Raw genomic sequence first — 21,512 nt, 5'->3', positions numbered from 1 at the left:
CCAATGAATAATGCAGGAATAAAAAAGGAGATTGGAAGAACCTGTGAAATGCATCATAAGAAAAAGACAATGCCGCAAAACAGATTTCTTGTGAAATGAAAAGTAACATATTCCCAAATAAACTAAAAAGAGTCATTTCTAGATGAACCGAACCTACTGAAGTTTCTCTCCCCAATAAGAGATTTTTTAAAAGCAGAAAGCATTCATACATTCATGTGCGCCTAACAGCCAAATGCAAGAAAACTAGACAGCAATTCATAAATACAAAAGGGGCCCCACCACCACAGGGTATCACGACCATCAACACCCCCCCCCCCCACAAACAAAAAAAAAAACCCTCCAAATCGGTCCAAAAAAAATCAAGAAATCTAATAAAGTTAAAGAAGCAAACACCAAAACCTGCAAATCGGCCATGAAAACCCTGAAAATCAGGAAAACATGAACAAATGAACATCAAACCCTCCAAATCGGCCATCAAAACCCTCGAAATCAACAAAACATGAACAAACGAACATTAACTCCACCAAATCGGCCATCAAACCCTTGTTGGGTTTAGTACCGATGGGTGCTGCGTACCTATGTTGGAGAAAATGATTGACGGTGCGGCTTTGTATGGATTTTAGTAGAGAGGGCGCGCAATTTTTGAGATTTTCGGATTTGAGGGGGAGAGAAAGGGACGCGGTTAGCGACAGAGGACGAAACTAGCTTGTGTCCCACCCTCGCCCGGACCATGATCTGTCCGGCAGGGCTCCGTGGCCCAACGTCATGTAAAGACTTTATCCAAACTGTTCAACCATTTTATTAGGTCAATATACAGTATTATGCAAAAATAAATAAAAAATGACGCAGGTCCACAGCCTAAGCGGGCCACACCAAAGGAAGCATCAATAATAATGACGCCCACCATTGAAACCTAAGGGCCACCGTGATGTTTTTTTACCATCTAACCTATTCATGAGGTCATGGAGACCTAGATGAAATGACATCAAAAATATCAACTTGATCCGAAACTTTTACAGCTCCCAGTGAGTTTTTAATGGTGGGCGTTCAATCCTAATTTGTGATTCACTTAAGCATTAGTTCCAGCTAAATTTTGGGTTCAGACCCTAAAATGATTTGTAAGTATGGATGGATGGCGATAAAATCCTTACATCGAGATGGGCCCCACATAGATCAAGATGGCCCCACATAGACTTGCCTGGACATATCATCATTCCGTCGGGGTAGGACTTAATCCGCTTCCACACCAGTTTGGCTTGTGATGCTGCCACTGGCTAGGTGGGTAGTGGTTGGTGCTATGTGGGCTCCACCATGCTGTATGTGCTTTATCCACACCATCCATCCATTCTCAGGATCATTTTAGTGCTTGATCCAAAAAAATGAGTCCTATCTAAATCTCAGGTGGACCACAACAAAGGAATTAAATGTCCACTGTTGAAAAGCATCTTGCTTTCGCCGATGGATTTTTGTGATTCACTAAACCAACGGCTAAAAGCCATTGGGGATACCACTACACGACCCTTGGCTTTGGTCATTTTTTTTGTCGTGTCAATTACAAAATGGGAAGGTTTTAGGCACCCTTTCTGCCCTAAACGAACTTAAATTTCTGATGTGGCAAGGTCCGAAATTCCGGCAAACCGAAATTCCGGCAAACCACAGAGCATATGTCCAGAGAATGTTCAGGGGAAAAAGGAGGTTAAGAGGAGATGTGATGATACTAAAATATTATGTAAGAGGACTGGGCTACCATGAGTTTTTGATGTGACAAGATCCAGAGTTCTGGCAAGTCACTGAGCATACATTCGATGGCAGCCTAAGAAGTATGGGGGGTTGAGAAGGGAACTAATGATGTGATTGATGAAATATGAATGCTAGTGATGATGACATGATCATTGACTTGCACTTAAAATGGCTTGGATGTTTGGGTGCACCATGGTTGGGAATGGTTGACCTAAGTAGGACTGGGAGCTAAGAGATAGCTGGAGGAGGCTAGAGGGGGATGAAAAAGATAGGAGCTTGAGAACTCAAGTATTCTCTCTCTCTCTCTCTCTCTCTCTCTCTCTCTCCCCTCTTGGTGGGGGCTTACTTGATTGTTGGTTCGTGTAAAATGAAGAGAGGAGGAGGGTATTTATAGCCCATTGGAATGGTCCTTTGGTAATTTTAGTAACTATGAAGGGTAAATGATGATGTGGCAGTTTTGGATTGGTGGAGGGAAGGGAGATGCCATGTGACACTTTTTTATAGGTTAAAGGGCTTGGTAATATAGTAAATAATAGGAATTCTAGGGGTAAAGTAGGTCTTAGAAGAGTTGTCCTCCAAGGGAGTAACGATTGTTGCTTTAGGCACATTTTTCGAGAGGGGGCTGTAATTGGATTACCGCCATCAGTAATCTAATTATCGACTCCTCCTGTTTACTACAGCGGTTTAGCCAGTATGCTTTTTCGGGTCCAAAGAGTGGTTAAAGGCACGCGGTTTGAAGATTTGGCTCGGAAATGGCTTAGGTATGGCCAGGCTTGGGTATGGCTTAGCTTGGGTAATGGTTTGGATAGGGTTTGGAAACGGCTAAGGCCTTAGGTAAGGTTTATTTTTAATTCCTAAAGATCATCCATGCTTCATCAAGTTGTTGGCTTGTGTGGGGTGTCTACGCATTCGCGATGAGGTGACAGACCCAAGATGTTGTTAGGGGGCCCGTCGTATTCTCCCAATATGGTGGCGAAACCCGAGGAGTAGTATGGATATTTAATGACGACCCTATTGTTAGTATAATGTTGAGACTCAAATATTGCATAATTTTCCCCATTTATATCTTGGTTTTATAAACATAAATCAACTTAATGTTCTATTTTACTCATGTTTGTGTTGCAATGTGAATTTAAGAGCTTAGATTGAAAAGGGTGATAAAAGCATGGATTTGATTCTCAAAAATCACCGAGGTAAGGGATGAATCTTAGGAGAGCAAGATTGAAGAATTCACATGCCAAAGATCTAAGAAAACTAAGTGAGGAATGAAGAGAATCAACGATTTAAAGTGAAGAAAATGAATCATGAAATCGTCCTGAAAAAGTATATTCTGAAACTCTGGGTCATTTTGTGAAATTGCGCATAATGAAGTCTATTTTGAAAATTTGCATAGAGTGAAGTTTATTTTAGCAAACTGTATAAATTTGAGGCGGTTTCTAGAGTTTTCCGACTAGGTGCGAAAGTTGGAATTCTCCACTTATAAATAAGGCTTCTTAGGGCATTTCTAAGCATCATTCAAAGCATTCAAGAGCAAGATTTAGGGTTTTTAGAGAGTTTTCAATTTTATTAAAGTTTTATAAATTGCTTTTTTCTTTTAGATCTTTTCTATTTACATTTATTTCTTTCTTGTTGTTTTTCTATTTTGCAATTTAATTATGTTTTTTTAAGTTCTCTTTAACCTAAGCTAGAAAGGAATCACATTGGTTTAATGTTTTTCATAATTATGATGATTGATTGTTTTAATAAATGGTGAATGCATGTTATCAGTTGTTTAGGTTTAGTTTTTTATCCTCATGTCAAATCCATATGTTTCTATTATATGAGATCCATATTAATGGATAAGCTTACCCTGGATCAATTAGATTTCCTAGATAGGAAAGGTTCTCAACTTGCTACATTTCTTTGATATTCATTATCTCATGGATATTGAATTCTTAAAATCACTAGCGCTTGAGAATATATATCAATGGTGCAAATCCATGATTTTCTAATCTTTTATATCATTTATTTAAAATGTTTAAATTGTTTTATTTTACGATTAGGCCGATTATAGTGCTTAAATCCCAGTTGTGTTATCCAAGTCATCATGATTTTCAAACATTAACATATGTGTGGAACTTTGAAGCTTAGGTGTTGTTTTAATTCAATTGAATTACATCCATTCAAAACTCCCAAAATAAAATCATCAGTTTTGTTTTTATTACTTAGTTTGTTTTGCATTTGATTTTCTCCTTTTTGCAATTCATCTCCCTGTAGGATCGACCCTGTATTTACGGGATATTACTTACGAACTTCTGCACTTGGAGACAAGTAATCAAGTTTTTGGCGCTATCGCCGGGGAGACTAAGATAATTAGATCTATACAAGATAGCTAAGGTAAGTTCTTTTCTAAGGTAAGTTTTCTTCTAAACTCTCTAAAATTTCTATAGATTTTCTGTTTTTCTTTTAAAGTAAATTTAGTTGGGTCTTTCAAGCACTAACTATAATATAAGGTTGCTTTGCTTGGGATTTTATCACCCAACTGCTATGGTTGTCCTACAGTTGCTATTTGATCACAAAGATCATCCGCTGAATCTATTTTCCAGATTAGCATAATTTAATTTCTACATTAGTTTTACTTTTGTTGATTTATTTTTTTATTTTTGCTTTATAGTTTGAACACTTATGTTCGATGTATGCCGCCTGGGTTGTTGATTTATTTTACTTTGTGGATTGAACCCTTATGGTTCACTCTGTCACCTGGGTTGTTGATTTATTTTGCTTTGTGGATTGAACCTTCCTGGTCAGCTATGCCACCTGGGTTGTTGGTTAAGCTTTTGTTTTATGGATTGAACCCTTATGATCAACTATGCCGCCTAAGTTGTTGGTTAAGTTTTTATTTTTATTTTAAGTATCATACTTGCTATTTGAATTAGTGGTATTTGTTGTATGATATGGATGATTTATGTCCCGTTGGAGTAGTAATCAAAACAATCGACTCTCCTCCGAAGGCGGATTAGTTCCATGCCTTGATCATTCACTTAGGAGAGGCACTCAACATCACTTGGATTCCATGGCAGACCCAATTAATAATCCAAATATAAATCTGTCAAATCTAACTATATATCAAAATAGAGAAAATCAACGCAATCCTCCTCTTGAGGAAGAGAATGAAGTTCATAAGAATGTGTTACACCAACCACGGACTTTATGTGAACATTTATACCCTAAGAGATCAACTTTACCATCTTTTATAGTGTTCCCTACTCACACAGGGAACATTGATTTTAAACCATGTGTGATTCGATTAATTCATAAATTTTATGGCTTAGATTCTGAAAACCCCTACTTGCACCTTAAGGACATTGAGGAAGTAATTGCAACATTACAAATAAACAATAATAATAGGGATGTATATACTGAAACTTAAGTTATTCTCATTTTCTCTAAAGGATCGGGCCAAAGCATGGTTCCACTTTCTAAGACCTCATACCATCACTACATGGTAAGCCCTAAGTAGAGAGTTTTTGAAAATATTCTTTCCAGAGCACAAAACAAATGCACTGAAACAGAAAATCATGTCGTTCTCCCAAAAGGAGAATGAACTGTTTTTCCAAGCTTAGGAGAGCTTTAAAGACCTTCTACTCACTTGCCCACATTATGGTTATGAACCATGACACTTGATTGATGCATTCCAAAAAGGGCTCACCATGGATACCTGTTGATTAATAGAAACGATGTGTGGTGGAACCTTTCTTGATCATAATGAGGCTTGAGATTTTCTAGACATGTTAGCAGAGAATACATAGAAATGGGATGTCTTTGCTAAACCAAACCAAACTAGACCCATTCCTAAAGATAAAATGATGATGTTCGTCCTAAGAGAGGAAGACGACCTTAATGCAAAATTCGCTGCATTAGCTAGAAAGGTCGAAGCCTTGGAAATTAGAAAGGTTGATATGGTTAAAGAAAATACTTAGGTAATTTTTGTAGTATTTGTGGTGGTACAGACCATGATGCAAAGGATTGTCTAATAATCTCAATTGTACAAAATATCATGTATGAGCATGGGCTAGCAAATGCTATAAATAACTACCAAAGGTCAGTTATGCAACCAATGGGAAATACATACAATTCAAATTAGCGTAACCATCTTAATCTTAGTTAGAGGAATAAACCACAAATTAATGCGCTCAATGCACCTCAAGGCCCTCCACAAAACAACTTTTTTGGGGCACCTAATAATGCACTATATGTGCCCCCATCAAAGCGATCATCTGTGGAGGATGCATTGACCGCATTCATGAACTCTCCAGATCAAATGAATCAGTCTCTAATCCAATCCAATCAGGAATTAAAGATGGCCGTGGCTAGGATTGAGACTCAAGTAAATGTTACGGAAAAAGGCATCATTCCTTCTCAAACTATGTCAAACCCTAGAAATACACATTTCATTGGAGACGCAATTTCAAGTGAGCTACATTATGAACAAGTTAAGACCATCATTACCTTAAGAAGTGGAAAAGATGTCGATAATAAGATAATGCAACCGGTAGAAATACCGGAGGATGAGACACCATCTCAAGAGAATGACGAACTGGTTATGGTTCAAGAGCCGTAAAAACAAAAGGATAAAGAGACTAAGTCATATGACTCTCTAGTTCCGTTCCTATCTAGACTTCGGAACCCGACTGTCTCCATGAAATATCAAGAGGTGTTGGATATGCTCCAAAAGGTTACTGTCAATATTCTTCTGCTTAATATCATTAGACAAATTCCATTATATACTAAATATCTTAAAGACTTGTGCACTGTAAAGAGGAAATTAAATGTGCACATAAAGACCTTCCTTACTGAGAAAGTGAGCGCTATCATTCAATAAAGGGTCGTACCCAAATACAAAAGCCCTAGAAGTCCCACTATTCCTTGTATTACTGGGAATTTCTAAATTGAGCATTCTTTGCTAGATTTGGGTGTAAGTGTCAACTTAGTACCTTATTTGGTTTACTAACAAATGGGGTTAGGCGACCTTAAACCAACCATGATTACACTCCAACTCGTTGACCGCTCTATTAAGGTACCAAAGGAAATTTTAGAGGACGTGCTAGTCCAAGTGGAGAAATTCTACTTCCCCGTAGATTTTATTGTACTAGATATTGAATCATGTGTAAATGTTAGCGCTCAAGTTTCTATCATTTTATACCGCTCATTCTTAGCAACTTCAAATGCAATTATAAATTGTATGAATGAAATGATGAACTTTTCTTTTGGTAACATGACTCTAGAGCTAAATATTTTCAATCTATATAAGCAGCCCATTAATAATAATGAGATCTATGAGCTAAATTTCATGGACTGCTTGATAGAAGAAGAGGAATTGGAACCTAGTTTGACTAAGGAATTGGTTGAAATCTTTGGGGAATTAAAAAATTATGATTTAGAAAAAATGCTTGCTAAAATTTATGATGATAATGAGAGCACTACCACCTAGGACATTGGTATATACCAATGGAGACCGCACACTCAAATCATATCTATCGAGGACTCACGACTTCTGTCATTACCAATCAATGTTATAAAGCTTGATTTAAAACTACTACCAAATGAACTTAAGTATGTATACTTAGGTGAAAATAAAACTTATTCTGTGGTAATATCTTCATTTTTAGACAAGGATCATGAGATTAAATTGTTGAATGTTCTAAGGGACTATAAAGGAGCCTTGGGCTGGACCATTTCTGATATCAAGAGTATAAGTTCTTCCATATACACCCATCAGATCCACCTCGATGAGAACGCCAAACCAATTAGACAACCTCAAAGGCGTCTCAATACAAACATGATGGAAGTTGTAAAAAATGAGGTGATCAAATTGTTGTATGTGGGAATCATCTACCTAATATTCGATAATGTTTGGGTGAGTCCAACTGAAGTAGTCCCAAAAAAATCTGGAATAACTATCGTGTGGAATTCTAATAATGAACTCATACCAATACGTGTTACCACAGGTTGATGTGTTTGCATTGACTATAAAAAATTGAACCAGGTCAAAAAGAAAGTTCATTTCCCTCTACCATTCATTGATCAAGTTTTAGAGATGGTAGTAGGTCACTCATTCTATAATTTTTTTAATGGATATTCTGGATATAACCAAATAGAGATAGCCTTGGAAGACCAAGAGAAAACCATGTTCACTTTGTCTATTTAGTGTGTTTTCTTTCAAACGGATGTCATTTGGATTATGTAACACCCCAACAACTTTTCAATGGTATATGTTTAGTATTTTTTCAAATTTGGTTGTGAAGTTTCTTGAGGTTTTCATGGATGACTTCTTTGTATTTGGGAGTAATTTTGAGGAATGTCTTAACAATTTATCTCTTGTCTTGTCTAGGTGTGAAGAGAAGCATCTTATCTTAAATTGAGAGAAATGTCATTTCATGGTTCAAAAAGGAATTGTTTTGGGTCATGTTATCTCCCAAAATGGAATCGAGATAGATCGCTCAAAACTGGACATTATAGCTAATCTATCTATCCCCTAAACTTTTAAAGATATTAGATCACTTCTAGGGTAAGTTGATTTCTATAGAAGATTCATCAAGGACTTTAGTGTCATTACTAGACCATTGACTAATCTTCTCTAAAAGGATGTCCCATTTAAGTGGACAGATAACTATGTCAGTACCTTTAATAAAATTAAATCATCTATTACCACTGCACCTATCATACGTCCACTAGATTGGACACTTCCTTTTGAACTAATGCGTGATGCAAGTGATTATGTCATAGGGGCTATTTTGGGCCAAAGGAAATATAAACGGTCCTACATTATTCACTATGCGAGTAGAACTCTAAACTCGGCCCAAGTGAACTACTCAACAACTGAAAAGGAGTTACTTGCAGTAGTTTTTGCTTTGGATAAGTTTAGGTCGTATTTGCTGGGATCCAAAGTGGTCATTTTCACGGACTATTTGGCTCTAAAATATTTTTTTATCTAAGAAGGATGCAAAAGTTGAGACTTTTAAGATGGATCCTCTTACTTCAAGAATATGACTCAGAGATAAAAGATAAGAAAGGAGTTGAAAACGTAGTGGCCGACCACCTTTCCAGATTGATGTTAGATAATTACATTGAGGAGATGCATATCCAGGACACTTTTCCTGATGAACAATTATTTGCGATCTCCAAATTACCTTGGTATGCAGATATAGTGAACTATCTTGTAACGGGAAAAATGTCATATCATTAAAAGTCACAAGATAGGAAACATTTTGAAACCGAGGTTAAGAACTTCTTTTAGGATGACCTGTATTTATATAAATATGAGACTGATCAGATTTTTAGACATTGTATCCCAGTGGATGAAGTTTAAAGTGTTATTTTCTTTTGCCACATGGAAGCATGTGGTGGCCATTTTTTGCTAAGAAAATCACTGCAAAAATCCTACAGTGTTATTTTTACTGGCCCACCGTGTTTAAAGACACACATTCTTTTTGTATTACTTATGATAGATGTCAAAGGTTGGGAAGAGTGTCCCAACGTAACATGATGCATTTATCCTCAATTTTACGATTGGAGATTTTTTATTGTTGGGGTATTGATTTTATGGGCCCATTTCCATCTTCTTTTTTATTTCTTTATATATTGGTTGGTGTGGACTATGTTTCAAAATGGATTGAAGCAGTTCCAAGTATGACCAATGACAACAAAGTGGTCATATGATTCCTCAAGAAAAATATTTTTTCTAGATTTGGAACTCCAAAGGTCATCGTTAGTGATGGCGGGTCTCACTTTTGCAATAGGACATTTGAGGCTTTGATAAAGAAATATGACATCAAACATAAAGTGAGCACCCTATATCACCCACAAACAAGTGGGTAAGCTGAAATTTCTAATCAAGAAATCAAACACATTTTGGAGAAAACTATTAGGACAGATAGGAAGGATTAGTCCCTCAGACTATCCGACGCTTTATAAGCTTATAGGACTGCTTATAAGATCCCGATTGAAATGTCCCCATACAGATTGGTGTATGGGAAAGACTTGTCACTTGCCCGTGGAATTGGAATATAAAGCATACTGGGCAATAAAAAAAATTAAACTTTGATATGGACTAAGCAAGTAAACAAATGAAATTAGAGTTGAATGAATTAGATGAGCTAAGGAGAGACTTATATGAAAATTCTAAAATATATAAAGAAAGGACTAAAGCTTTCCATCACAAAAATATTTCAAGGAAAAATTTTGAACCTCAGCAAAAGGTTCTATTGTACAATTCTCATCTCTAGTTCTTTCCAGAAAAATTAAGATCAAGATGGATAGACCCCTTTATTGTGAAGAATGTATAGACTCATGGGGTTGTTGAAATTGAGAATCCACATAATGGCAATGTGTACAAGGTTAATGGTCAAAGATTAAATCCTTATATAGAAAATTTTCATCTGAGAGAGGAGTCTGTCCCTCTTCATGAGCCAGAATATTCAGAATGATGCTCCTAATCTGACGGAACATTTATATAGGATTTGTATCATATTCAATTTTTTTAAGTGTCACCTAGCAAGTGAGTTCTTCTATCCACCATTTCTTTTATTTTTATTATTTTCGACATTACACTATCATTACATTGAGAATAATGTAGATTTTAGGTTAGGGGTGTGGATGGTCATTTATGTGAGCTTTTTTTTTAGGTTTAAGTTTATATTTTAAGTTTATGGGGAAAATTTTTCTACATTTTCAAAATAATATGTTTATATACAACAATGTGAACATGATATTATGCGAATTCCAAAGGCAAAGTTAATACTTAGTCTAGATTAATAGTAGTCAGAATTCTGATAACTGAAAATTATAGACTTGAGTTTGATTATTTAATTACTAGTTTAAAGTGAGTTGTAATTTTATGTACTGAATTCACAATACACCCTAGCTAACTAAGTGAGAAATATGATAGTGAACTAGAATAACAAATTTTAATTTAAACAAGGTTGAATGAACTAGTACCATTGATATATACTTAGAAGAGAGAATATTGAAGAAAAAAAGCAATGGAAAAAGAAAAATTGAGTATGAATGCAATGACTATAACAATCATGTCAGTAATTTGGAATAAGGATACCTAAGTATCCATTACTGTTACTATTACAAGTACGATAATTTATGTTATGAAGCAAACCCAGTGAGAATCTTCATCTAAGGGTGGTCTATAATAATGAGGATATGATGATAAAAGAATAAATGATATGAAGGAAATGAGATAATTAGAGATTTTAGATTTTTGGGATGATTGAAAGGAGTTAGGATAGGGAACATGCATATTTCTTAAAGTTAGACTAATGTCACCGAGCACCTAAGTATATTGGATCATAACTATTCTAAATTTTGATTAGGTCTCTAAACTCAAGGATATAATGGATTATGAAATTAAGATTCTAACTTTAGATTTATGGTAAGTATTGTTTTGTTTTGGAATTCATATGATGAATGAAGGCCTAATTGAATAAATTTCTGAGTGTTAAATTATTTTTCATGTTTTCAATGTTTATGGGTAACATTTCTGGAAACCCTTAGTGCACGTTTGGACAGACAGATCCCATGGGATTAAGAGAGATGGAATGGTAAAATCTCGGGATATGCAAAACGAGCCAAACAGACCGGATGAACTTGTCCCGGGATATAACAAACCCATGGATCTTAAACCAATCCACTAACATCATCATCATTACCTTAAAATTGATCTCATCCCTCTTAATCCTGTTCAATTGTGCCTGGGTGTGTTTGATTGGACGGATTGGAAGGTAAAATCTCGGGATATGCCGGGCGTGCCAAACAGACTTGATGAACTTATCCCGGGATATAACAATCCCATGGATCTTAAACCAATCCACTAATACCACCATCATTACCTTAAACACCGTCATTACCTTAAAATCCATTTCATCCCTCCTAATCCCTCTTAATATGGCCAAACAGGCCCTCACGAGACTATAACTCGTCCACTAGGGGAAATCTAGGGGTTTAAAGGCTTGTTGTACATGCTAAATGCAATCGAGATTACCTACGAAAGTGTAGTTAGAATTTTTGTTATCATTTTAATTTTGTTTCTAAAATTAGTTTTTATTTTTATTTTTATTTTTCTTCGCTTATTTTGCTCGAGATTAGCAAAATGCTGGTTGAGGGGTGTGTTGAGACTCAAATATTGCATAATTTTTCCTATTTATTTATATCTTGGTTTTATGAACATGAATCAGCTTAATGTTTTATTTTACTGATGTTTGTGTTGTAAGGTGAATTTAAGAGCTTGGATTAAAAAGGATGCTAAAGGCATGGATTTGATGCTCAAGAATCACCAAGGTAAGGGATGGATCTTAGGAGACCAAGATTGAAGAATTCAAATGCCAAAGATCTAAGAAAACCAAGTGAGGAATGAAGAGAATCAAAGATTTGAAATGAAGAAAAATAATCCTGAAATCGTCCTGAAAAAACATATTATAAAACTCTAGGTCATTTTGTGAAATTGCACATAGTGAAGTCTATTTTGAGAAACTGCGCAGAGTGAAGTTTATTTTAGCAAACTACATAAATTTGAGGCGGTTTCTAAAGTTTTCCAACTAAGTGCGAAAGTTGGAGTTCCTCACTTATAAATAGGGCTTCTTAGGGCATTTCTAAGTATCATTCAAGAGCAATATTTAGGATTTTTATCGAGTTTTCAATTTTATTAAAGTTTTATAAATTATTTTTTTCTTTTAAATTTTTTCTATTTACATTTATTTCTTTCTTGTTCCTTTTTTATTTTGCAATTTAATTATAATTTTCTAAGTTCTCTATAACCCAAGCTAAAAAGGAAGCACATTGGTTTAATATTTTCATAATTATGACGATTGATTATTTTAATAAATGGTGAATGCATATGTTATCAGTTGTTTAGGTTTATTTTTTTATTCTCATGTGAGATCCATATGTTTCCATCATATGAGATTTATATTGATGGATATGTTTACCCTGGATCAATTAGATTTCCTAGATAGGAGAGTATTACGCCTAAACTAGGAAACCGGTCTCACAAAATTTTTAATAACCGAATTTGGTGTCGACAGCCTCCGTAATACCCCATTCTCATCCAACCCTTAGGATAATCTAGATCATTGATTAATAAGGCCCACTTTATAGATTTCTTACATTCTCCCACTTGAGTGACATTGATCAATGTCAAAGATTAATCTTTTGAAAACAATTTTGAAAAACATGTTTTGATTTGAAGAAACATCCAAATGGTTAACCAATGCAATTGTTAGATAATACGAGTAATGTTATTACTATCTGGTCCATCAAGACTGCTAGTATCGGATCGTGGCAGCCATCACAACATTTAATCTAAACGAAGTGAGACTAAGCGCGATAAAAAATACTATCAGTCTTAATGACATAGATTAAAAACTATGAAGTGTGGTATAAGGATTACACACATAGTGTGGCGATGTATGTCTATCCTTAAGAGGTCCTGGAGCTTTCAAATGTCTCCAACGAGACATGACTGTAGTTCTACTTAAAATAGATTGCGCATACTTAGAGAGAATCAGAAATTAACTTTATATCAGAATCATTAAATAACTTTATCAAATGAGATCTCTTAAATGTTTGTGAAAAATAAAACAAGCTCAACTCCCACTAACTGAAAATATCTGTGAAATCAATGACTCACATGGATGTTACATACTCTCGAAATGGCGTGATAGAGAGTCCTTTAGTGAGTGGATCTGCAATCATCTGCTTAGTGCCGATGAACTCCACAGACACTTGACGATTTTGAACTCTTTCCTTTACAACAAGATACTTGATGTCGATGTGCCTCAACCTTGATGAATGTTTGTTGTTACTAGAGAAGGAAGTCGTAGTTGAATTATCGTAAAATATTCTCAATAATTTTGGAATATAGTCCAGTACCCATGAAAAGAAACGGTGTAACCATAATGCCTGATGAGATGCCTCCTGATAAGCAATGAATTCAACTTCCATGGTGGATGAGGTTGTGGTTGATTGTTTCACGCTTTTTCAAGACAACTCTACTAACCATCAAGAAGATATTGCCTGAGGTGGACTTCTTAGTATCAATGCAGCCAGCATAATCTACGTCTAAGTATCCAATCAACTCCAAATTATTAGATCTTCTGTATGTGAATCCGAAGTCTTTTGTTCTTTGCAGGTAGTGTAATACTTTCTTTGCAGCTACGCGCACATGCCAGATTTCGATCCTGGGATCCTAAAAGGAGGATTTTCCAACATACATTTATCTTGTAAGAAGCATAACCACAAGTTTACCCAAATCACAAAGGCAACATCATCGTCATCACATATCCACTAATATAAACATTTGAATATAATGCTGAAAGGGAAAAATACATATATCGAAATCAAAGCTCCAGAAGACCGCTACATGCTCCAAGCTCCATGCTGTTGCAACCTAAGGCCACCTGCACGCATCTATCGTGCATAAGCTTATAGAAAGCTTAAAGGGTGGTGAAAGTGTGTGCGCAAGATAAGTGCTAAGCGCACAAATACAATGTCATAATCATACAATATCAAAAATACTAGCAAGATCATGAATCATACGATATCCGAGTAAGCGGAAACATACTGGTAAATCTACGAGTCATATAATATCAGGGTATGCAATGTAGATCATAATGAGTAAAATATTATATATTACGGATGCAATGCAATATGCAAATCCTGCTAAGTCCGTCTAGGCCATATAAGTGCAGAAACATAGCAACCCAAAATACCATGTGCTGTGGATGTAATGCAATATGCGATGCAAATGAGATGACCAAGCTGGAGTGTGAAGTCGAGATGATAGTACATACTATCGTAGGCTACATGGTCCACCACAAGAGACTTCTATCCAAACCAATCCCATATCTAAATTTAGATAGTCAGACTTAATGTGGTAAACTCCTAATCTCAGGTTAGTCGCGCGCCCTAACCGAAATCCTGGCCATTGCGAAGGTATACGTAACAAATGATTATGCACCACCAGCCCAAGTGGATAGTGAATGAATGGATGAGTATGCAATCCCACTCAATAAGTCTACATATCAACACCGTACATCAATAAGATCATCATCGGGGTCTATTACACTATACGCTAGCTTGCCGCCCCTATCCGAGCGCACAACTGGGTAAGTGGAAGAGACCTCACTATCCACCTGCTAATATCGGGCTCGACTCATCGATAGCGGATCCATTCCTCAAGCTGGTCAAACTCAACCTAGAGATTGCCCCCTCACTCAGGCGGATAAGGTCACACCCCCTTCCAACCAACCACGACACAGTGGGAGACACGACCTACTACTATATGGCCCTCATGCACTCATATATATTCATTCAGTCTATATGTTGGGGTGTCCTCTGTTACGAAGAGGGTTTAAGGATTTTAACCTAGGGCCATTTATGACGGCCCGATGCTAGAAACAGATTTTCGGTGTCCTATCTGGCCATCCACGACCTGCCTGTAGAGGCTTCAACCCTGATGTCACTAGGGCGTACAGTAATCACAACACATAATGCAAGATACATGAGTCATACAATCTAGTCATGCATCAATCTTGCGCATACTGTGTGCTCATGTGAGACAATCTCTTCTTATCAGGGAGTCTCATAACAACTTGCCCAATGACATATGCAATGGTCAACCACATCTCATAACAAACATGCAAATGATGCGTATGGGCATGTATCATGATGCTATACTGTTACATACTCATAATCGGTATCGTCAACCGGCACTGATAATCGGCAACGATAATCGGCCTATACAATCAGCTTTGACAATCGGAATCAGTGAAAATAAGCCTAACAAGGCCTAAATACATCATCATGGGGCCTCACTCAAGGGCCCCAAATACATTAAATGGGCCGAATCAAATGGGCCGTATCAAATGGGCCGAATCATATGAGCCAAATCAAATGGGTCGAATTATATGGGCCGAATCAAATGGGTCGAATCATATGGGTCGAATCAAATGGGCCGTATCAAATGGGCTGAATCAAATGGGCCAAGTCGAATGGGCCCAAACTAACCACACCATTCATTATAGCTAGAGATCATTTTAGAGCATTATCACAAAATGAATCATATCCCAAGGATCATTTAGACCATACCACAAATAGCAGTGGTGATAATGATTTCCACTGTTGAATTCCAGTGGGCCCCACCATAATATTTATTTTCCATCTAGTTCGTTCATAAGGTCATAAGTACCTGAACAGGGAGGGAAAAATAAATATTATATTGATTTAATCAGAATTGGCCTGGACAATCAGAATCAGCATCGACAATTAGCCTAACAAAGGGCCTCGACAATCAGAATCGGCCTCAATAATCAGAATCGGCCTCGATAATCGAAATCGGCCTTAATAATCAGAATCGGTCTCAACAATCGAAATTGGCCTCAATACTCGGAATCGGCCTCAACAATCGACCTAACAAAGGGCCTAAGAGAAGGTCACAATGTGAATATTTAACCATCATTGCCTATCAATGTGGACATTCAACCAACATTGCTCCCAAGGAGTGGCCCACATAGAGTCAAACGTATCGTGGGCCCATGACCTCACACAAGGACCTAATATATATTGCAATGGGCCTCACAACAATGGGCATCTCACATGGGCCATAAATACATCACAACGACTGTAAATACATCACATTAAGCCTCACACAAAGGATACATATACATCACTATGGGCCACATCGCGTGGGCCACATGCATCACATTAGGCCACACATATGGGCCGGAAATACATCACAATGGGCCTCATTACACGGGTCGCACATACATCATATGGATTGTATCAATGGGCCGCACCAATGAGCCTCATACATCAAATGGGCCGCATCAATGGGCCATAAATACATCACATTGGGCCTCATACATCAAGTGGGCTGCATCAATGGGCCATAAATACATCACATTGGGCCTCATCGCATAGACCCCACATACACCAAGTGTGCTCTGCACATACAGATGGGACACACCAAGGCGGCCTGGATATAACACATAAATCACGGTGGTTTCCATCGTCCAGACCATTAGACGGTGTGCATAAAATACATAAATCATGATGAGGTCCACTACACGGACAGTGGGGATCAACCCATACATCACGTGTGGGGCCTACATCTAAGATCTAGACGCTCTGGATGATGGTTGGATGGTGTGCATAAAACACATACTTCATGGAAGTCCCACGTGGCAGGTGGGTGCCATACATACATCACAGTGGACCCCACCCACCACACCGTCCAGATGGACGATGTGGATACAAAATACATATATCAAGGTGGGTCCCACCTGCCCACATATGTCACACGTGTGGGGTGGGCCCACACCTACAACAGATGGGAGACGTGGATATAAACCACCCTACACCTCCAACAAATGGGACGGTGTGGATCATGTCCCATGGAATGGTGGGCCACATGGATGAGATCCACGGATGGATGGAATGCATGAAGTAAAGGTGGGTCTCACGTGGGGCCCACCATAATATAACATTATATATTTAAAATACATATACGTCCAGGCTCCTAGACGGGCGGCCTGGACAAAACACTTGAATAATGTGGGTCCCATGTCATCTGGGATGGATGGCCAAGATAAAACCCATACATCATGGGGTCCACATGATCTTGCTGACGTCAACGGCAGCTACATGTTGATGGGTTCCCCACATCATCTGGAGGTGGACGTCCAGGATAAAACACATGCTAAGGTGGGCCCCACCGTCCAGTAATGATGCTGATAAAACCCATACATCAAGGCAGCCTTCACATGGCACCGTCCAGATGGGCGGTGCTGATATACAAGGTGGGTCCCGCGTGCTGGAGGTGGCACGTTAACAAGGTGGGCCCCACATGCATTGAGCTGATATTTGTATTTTTCCCTAAATAGGGTCTGCCCAAACGGGCAGCAAGGTGGACCCCCAGATAGGCAGCGATGTGGATAAAATACATACATCATAGGTGCGGTCCATAGCACCGTCCATCAAGGTGGACCATCACACAAGGAAAATAAAAATAAAATAAAATAAAGAGAGAGAGAGAGAGAGATCGGAGTAGCGGAGGGACCCCGCCACTATGGGCCCCTCCATACAAATCATACATCAAGATGGGTCCCATCATATGTGGGCCCTCAAATACACAATAATCGATGGTTCAAAAAAAATCATAAAATCACCCACCTCAAGATCTCTTCTTCCTTCTTCCACTAACGAGTTCTAGAACTCCAAGGAAACAAGATTCAACGGTTAGATTGGGTGGTAGGGAGTGGGCCACATAAAGCTTCTCTCATGGAGTTCTCTTGCTTGGACGTTGGGTTGCTTGGGGTTTGCTTGAAAATGGAGAAAATGAGAGAGAGAGAGAGAGAGAGAGAGAGAGAGAGAGAGGATGGGATGGGTGAGTGAGTGATGGGAGCACTTGTGTAAGAGAGAGAGTTGACTTTAGGGATGTGTATTGTACTTGGGGATGGGTGTGAGTGATGGGAGTGATGGGATGTGTACTTGACATTTGATGTAATGGATTCTCTCGGGATTGCAACGCGCGGTGTTTTTCTCGAACTGAAAGTGGGCTCACATCTCCTGACCCGGGTAATGCCTCAGCGCGTGAGATACAATGTCGGAACCATGGCGACGGCGCTGTCGTAATGATACGAGTTTCCAGTAGAGTCGACTCTAATATACGGGACAAGACTCAGGATCGCGCGCAAACGTCGATAACAGATCGCGAGTCGCCGGAATTTGACTAGGAAAACCGCGGAAGCCTACAGAATGATACGGACTTGGATACGGGTCTTACAGAGAGGTTCTCAATCTGCTACATTTCTTTGATATTCATTATCTCATGGATATTGATTCTTAAAATCACTGGCGCTTAAGAATATATATCAATGGTGCAAATTCATGATTTTCTAATCTTTTATATCATTTATTTAAAATGTTTAAAATGTTTTATTTTTCGATTAGGCCGACCATAGTGCTCGGATCCTATTTGTGTTATCTAAGTCATCATGTTTTTGGAACATTAACCTATATGTGAAACTTTGAAGCTTGGGTGTTGTTTTAATTTAGTTGAATTACATCCATTCAAAACTCCCAAAATCAAATCATCAGTTTAGTTTTTATTACTTAGTTTGTTGTGTATTTGATTTTCTCCTTCTTGTAATTCATCTCACTGTGGGATCGACCCTGTATTCATGAGATATTATTTACGAATCTCTGTACTTGGAGGCAAACAATCATCTAAGCAAATTCGTGAATAGTTTGATATAAACTTAGAACCATACGAATGCCTTGAGGGATGTACGAGTAACCTTCTTCGGTGTGAAGAAGCCCTACTTTTCTATCTTAGGGAAACTATTGAGTCCCTAGGTATGATACCCATCAATTATCTTAATTGGCTATTGAGAAGTCCATGGTCTTCATGTGCATATGTGTTGGAGTAGAGAAGAGAGTGTGACGAACCTACCATAAGGAAGCGATGAATTGCATCCATCCCCCCGATTCTATCAGGAGGGATGTGAAGTTGTCCTTCATGTTATTATTTGGATTATTTAGAAAGATGGTGCACCGAATACATATACATTTGTACTCATGTTGCATTTCATCCACTTCCATTTACTAGCATATGTTATATGTATTTATTTGCACTTTATTATGTTTAATTGCAAATGCTACGTGATTATGATATAAAATGATTTTCTACACTATTCTCTGATGGGGCATTATTATGCTACTGAATAAAACTATCTATTGAGCTTTTGTACCTCATCATATTGCTTTTTCATATACTTATAGGAATGACTCGTCCGTGAAGACAAGTAGGCACAAATTTATTTAGTTTTCTATCGTAAATAATGTATTGTTATGTTGAAACAACGATGAATGTAATATTTAAGGTAGAATAAAAAATTCTTTGTAATCGACATTTTTATATATGGATTTTATATTCAACACTGTTTCCTACAATGTGGTCCACTTGAGATTGGGATATACCTAATTTTTAATCTCATACCATAAAATGATATTGAAAATAAATGGAAGCATGATGTATGTGTTTCATACATTCCATTCATCTATTTTTATAAATCATTTTATTGCATGAGGCAAAAAAAAAAAAAAAACCAAAAACAAAAGTTATATCCATTCTCAAGTGGACCACATTAGGGGAAACACTATTAAATGAACGTCGACCATTGAAAACTTTTTGGCCGCCATAAAAGTTTTGGATAAAACTGATTTTTGTCTTTTGCCCTTCATCTGGGTCTGTATGACCTAATCAACAGATTGGATGTCAAATAAAGGGTAGAGTGGGCCTAAGGAGGATTTTAATGGTGGATATCCAATCACTATTGTTTTCCTTTGGTGTGGTCCACATGAGACTTATATCCTCTCATTTTTGGGATGAAGCAATAAAATGATCTTTAAAAACGGATGAACAGAATGGATGATACACATACATCATGGTGGGGCCCACAGAGCACCTACCACCAGCCACGGCGCTGGTGGCAAGGGGAGTAGCCAATCCGTTCCCGTTCGGGCAGGGTATCACTCAATCCGCGCCCACCACCTCTACGATTATATCGAGCGGCTGATATGTACGACACCTCTGAGCCTTGAGTCTGGACAAAAGGGGCCAGTGGATAAGTGATCCAAACCTTCGATCCGGTGGGCCCGGTAAGGATGGGGAACTTCCCATAACTCCTCCTGATTAAATTCGTATAAGCAATCAAACAGTTGAGAGGAAAACAGCACAGTCGTCCATTTGTAACGGAAAAAGGACCAAATATTACATGGTTACAACCTTCCTCTCTAAGTTAACCTTTTATGGATTCCTCCATCTATAGTGGGGCACGTTAAACCAATCATCTAGATCATCAATCCATGGACCCGACATCTCCAAACTCAATTCTCGAGGAGAATGTGTACCCGAGCATCGGATAATTCGTCTATTTAAGACCGTTTACCTGGCAATTCCGTAAAAAATCGAAATCCATACTGTCCATCCGTTTTTTGAGCTCATTTTAGGGATTGATACAAAAATTGAAGCTTATCCAAGGCTCAACTGGACCATATTACAGGAAACAGTGGAAATAATGATTTCTACCGTTGAAACATTGCTAGACCCTGCAGATGTTTATTTATCATCCAACCTTCTCATAAGATCACACAAACATGGATGAATGTAAAAAAATACAAATATAAGGTTGATCCAAAACTGCTAGGGCCCTCAAGAAAATGTCTACGGTAGACATTCAATTCACACGGTTTCCTCTGGTGTGGTCATTTTAAGTTTTTATTTCCTTCATTTTTGGGTTAAACCCTAAAATCATCTGATAAAATATACGGACGACGATTCGGATAAAATACATAAATCATAGCGGATCTCACAGAGTTTACTCAGTACGCTTAAGGCCCGTTTGGCCAGGTGGTTTGAAAGGGATTGAATGATATTAGGGTGGATGGCATGGATTTCTAGGTAACGATAGTGTTGTCAGTGGATTGTCCTGAGATACATGGGATTGCTACTATCGTGGATTGCTATATCCAGTCTGTTTGGTACGCCCGGCCAATCCCAAGATTAAACCTTCCCATCCCTTCGAATCTCTCGAACCAAATACGTCTTTGACAAATTTGTATGGATTTAGTGGATTGGATGGGATTTAAAGATAATGATACTGTTGTCAGTGGATTGTCTCGAGACCCATGGGATTGGATCAGATCACCGACTCTGTTTGGCACGT

Source organism: Magnolia sinica, chromosome 11 (assembly GCF_029962835.1).
Source record: "Magnolia sinica isolate HGM2019 chromosome 11, MsV1, whole genome shotgun sequence".
In the NCBI taxonomy this organism is placed as follows: Eukaryota; Viridiplantae; Streptophyta; class Magnoliopsida; order Magnoliales; family Magnoliaceae; genus Magnolia; species Magnolia sinica.
The sequence above is the reverse complement of the archived record's forward strand: the minus strand, read 5'-3'. Positions refer to the sequence as shown.